At 32.2% G+C, this 4,355-nt stretch overlaps 1 long non-coding RNA gene across 1 annotated transcript; it reads left to right on the forward strand.

Annotated features, from left to right (window-relative positions):
• Nucleotides 1-1,742: 1,742 nt before the first annotated feature.
• Nucleotides 1,743-3,890, forward strand: LOC121220038 (uncharacterized). Its single transcript, XR_005917155.1, has 2 exons — nucleotides 1,743-2,096; nucleotides 3,661-3,890. It is a non-coding gene; the product is annotated as an uncharacterized lncRNA (long non-coding RNA).
• The last annotated feature ends 465 nt before the right edge of the window (nucleotides 3,891-4,355 follow it).

A 4,355-nucleotide genomic window follows, 5' to 3' on the forward strand; every position in this document is an offset into this window, starting at 1 on the left:
TTAGATCAAGCTATGCAAGTTGTAGCTGCTAAATATGCTATTATTTTGTTATTTAACTGATGTTTTTCTCGTTAGTTACATTTGAACTAAGTATGTAATGTATTTGGTGTAATTTGGTGCTGATAGATTTGATAAATCAACTTAACCAAGTGTGCAAGAAATGTTTTTATTAGTTTCAAGACATGCTAGTGGAGTTAGGTGTGTTTAGGTGACATCTTTTGTAATTTTTCAGACAAGTTAATCACTTGTTTTATATGTAACGTTTTGTTTTCATCAATGTATGAATCTTTCGACAAATTTCTCTTCTTGTTTTGGTTTTAGATAAGCAATCTGTTCTTGTTTCTTCAAACCCGGTTTTCTTGTTTGCATAGCAAGTCATTGAAGCTTCAAGCTCAAGACTCTGCTGTATCTTCATAATCAGTTTCTCAACTCCTATAACATTTCAAACCCCAAAAGACATAGCTAATTAAAAAACAACCACCCAATCAATAATTGCAAGATCCAAAGTACACAACACCATAATCAAAGAGAACATATCCCAAGCAAATAATGTGTCATAGCACTCTATAAACATTCACCAAATACCAATACCAAAATCAACACACATACACACCAAGAAAACAAAAGAGGAGCAATTAGCAACGTGCTCATTCCTGATATAAAATCTTAACAATGATGCAACGAGGAATCACACCATCATTATCATAACCAAATCACATGTGACAAATACAAAAAATTGACTCAAAGCTGAAAAAAGCAATTTTACTTGGAACGTGAATCGTATTAATACGAGGAATGAAAATTGGAACGAAAATCAAGGAACACAATTCGAAAGTAGTAATCTTTTTAGATTTATTTAATAGGTACAAAATACAATTACTTGAACTATAAAACGTTTTTGGATGATATATATAATTCAACTTAACTAAAAATATAATTAATTGGATAAAAAATATAAACTATATAAAAACTAACATTTATCTTTTTATATATAAAAACATTAAAAGAAAATAAAAGCTCAAACGATTGATATATATACACATTTACTAGTTTTTTTAGTCAATGCGATCCACGGATTGCTCATATGTTTTATAAAATTATTATTATTCAAATAACAATTAAAAGTATTTAATAGTTACAATCACAAAAAATTGCTTTAAACTGTGTAATTCATTTAAATTAGCTTTATTATTACCTAGCATTAAGAAAAATAAACTCATTAACAACAAAATGCTATATCAAAATGCTCTACCAATAATAGCAAAACTAATTGGGTACCCTATTATCTCTAGTCCAAGAAATAAATAAAATTAGACAGAGTGAGTAGAGATAATTTAATTTTTAAAGGAAAATAAAGTCAAAATGATTAAGAACTTGTGACTTCCTATATTACTTGTGAAAAAAATACGTATGCAAATTTAAAAAAAAAAAGTATTTTTGGTTTTAAAATAAATTATGTATGGTAAGTCGATATTTATAGTTGATACAAACTAGAATTAGTAATAAAATCAATATTTATCATGTAAGTTATTACTTTTCTTTTTAAAATATAAAGTACATTGATGAATTTCTTTTTATCATGGTTTAAATATATTTTATTTCCATTTAAAAAATAATTGTTAATACTATAGATTATTATCAAATTTATTTTTATTAATATATGCATAATTGCATTTAAATATTTTCATTGTTAAAATGCCCGATTGCAACTGAGGTTTGGCAGTGGGCCAGGATGCGGCATGGGCAGTCAACGATGGAACTGCTCATTGACGCGCTTTTTCAATCTCTTGTTCCTAGATGGCCTAGCTATGGTCTTACTATTTTATGGAGTATCTGGTTTTATCGCAATATTTTTCCTTGGCAGAATGTATCAGCGGCTGCTATAAGCATACTGCGATTTGTTGATTTGTTTTTGCAGAGCTGGCAGCAGGCTGGACGAGTTTTCGAGGTAGTGCAGGCCTTCTCGGAGCGACTGATGGTGAGCAGTATTGCTTGGCTTCAGCCACTGACGAGGTTTCTAAACTGCAACGTGGATGCGGCCTGATTTGAGGATAAGGAGGCCACTAGTTCCGTAGCTGTCTTGCGGGATTCGAACGGTATGGTAATAAGGTGTTATTCATGCTAAGTTAATTATGTTAATGGATCCTAGTTTTGCAGAAGCGATTGCAATCCGTGAGGCATTGTTTAGGTTAAGTACTACACAGGTTGATTACGTGTTGATAGAATCAATTCCCTTGTTACTATTTTGGCTTTGTCTCGCCCAATGATGAATGCACTATAGCAAATTAAGCTTTTAACGGTGTTTTTAGTGACGTTTGGATAAAAAACGCTGCAAAGGTTAAACTTTTAATGGCGTTTGTATTGAAAAACCCTACAAATATAAACCATGAGTAGTGCCAACCAAAAAACGCCGCAATAAGTTGTTCTATAGTGGTGTTTGTGGAAATAATGCTACAAATAGTACATATATAACGACGTTTTATGCTACACGTCGCAAAGGTACACCGAATGGGAGCAGCGTTAGTGGCATTTTTGCCATAAACGCTGCAAAAGGTAAAGAAATAGTGGCAATTTTTCCCTAAATACCGCTAAAGGTATAACAACAATAGAAGCATTTTTCCCACAAATGCCGTGAAAGGTAAAACAATAGCGCTGTTTTTGCATAAATGCCGCAAAAGGTTAAAAATGTTAGCGACATTTTTCTCATAAACGTCGCTAAAGGTAAAGCAATAGCGGCGTTTTTCCCATAAACGCCGCGAATATTTTTAAATTTTTATTGAAACGGCGTCGTTCTGATAGTTGACCCCCAACCCTTATTCCCCAAAATTATTTTCCCCAAATCCTTAACTTAGTTGTTTCTTTCCCATCCGTTTGCTGTTGGTCGTTTGTCTAGTCATCCGTCTGTTGTATCACCGACGATAGTGCATTTGCTATCAATCTCCATCTCCTTAGTCAACATTGCTCCGTCCATCGCTACTCGATCCATTCGAGTTTCAATAGATAAAGTTAGTTCTTTTAACACCTTTTTAATTTTAACTCTATAATTTAATTGAAAAATATTAGCAATCTCCATGTATCCTTGATTTCCTACTATGCTGGACGTCGGTTTAGTAGCTATTTTTCGTGTTTTTGGGTCATTGTTTTAGTGTTGTTTGGAGTCGATTGTGTTGCTGCTTTAGCGTTTGTTAGTAGTTGATTCTTTGTTGTTTGGGTGTTGGTGTATGCTGCTGTTTTGTTGTATGACTGATTAGTGTTAGATATTTTAGACGTAAACATAACCTGGTTAGTTGGCATTTTATGTGGTGATTTGCTTTATAATTTATGTTTGAGATATGGACTGTGATTTGCTGATTTTATTTTACTTGTTATTTAATCATAATTAGCATTTCCTTTGTGAGATTTTTTATTTGATTAGCAAAGCTTCCATGAATTTTGGATGAGTTTCCCCTCAATTAAACCTGCATTTTCAACCTATAATGAAGATTTTTATTAGTGTTTCTAGTCTATCTTAGTTTCATATAAAGATTGTGTCTGTATTTGGGAAAGAGACACAGAGGCAGAGACTTAAAGACAAATCAAAGAGATTTTTATTTATTTTCATCGCTGTGATAGAGAATTGGATATATATTTTGGGAAAGAGACACTGAATTGTATTTATAGCATGGATGAATTGGAGAGAGAGAGAGAATCGAGAGGGGAGGAAGAAGAGGCCAAGAGAAAAGAGCCAAGGCAAAAAGATCTGGAACCAATGCTGGTGCCTTTTTCTTTAATTACTTTTGTAATTTGCAGATAGTTTTCAACTTTGTTGTTTTTGTTGTTGTTTATGAGTTTCAAACACTTCCATTGGTTTTAGCTTCAGATAAATACAAAGTGAGCTGAACTTGTGATGAGGCAGAGTTTGGTTTTTCTTGACCATCTTCCTAGATAGTTTGCTACACTAATTATGTACATTGTCTTTTTATTAAGGATGAAGAAAAGAACTGAAGTGAGGCACAACTGTTTGGGGTGAAAAAGCCAAAAAACATAGATTTTTGAGGATTCTTTTCTTACAAAAGAGTTAATAGCTTGGAAGAAAAATGTAAACTAATATGTCATTTCAACACTGCTAGAACCAACCTATCTTTGGTATCTGAAGTGCAAACTCAAAGCAAGCTAATTAATGCAAGCTTTTGATTTAAATAAGGAAAAATAAAAGAATTCTGATAAATGGAATTCTATATGAAAAAATTAATGAGAAATTAAAAATAGTAGCATTGAATGCCAACACTCTTCATAATTTTTAATGCATTTTTTGAATATAATAAATACCATACAGGTTGGCTGCTCTTTTGCAAAATCTTTAAAAGGTCAATTTT

Source organism: Gossypium hirsutum, chromosome A03, assembly GCF_007990345.1.
Source record: "Gossypium hirsutum isolate 1008001.06 chromosome A03, Gossypium_hirsutum_v2.1, whole genome shotgun sequence".
Lineage (NCBI taxonomy): Eukaryota > Viridiplantae > Streptophyta > Magnoliopsida > Malvales > Malvaceae > Gossypium > Gossypium hirsutum.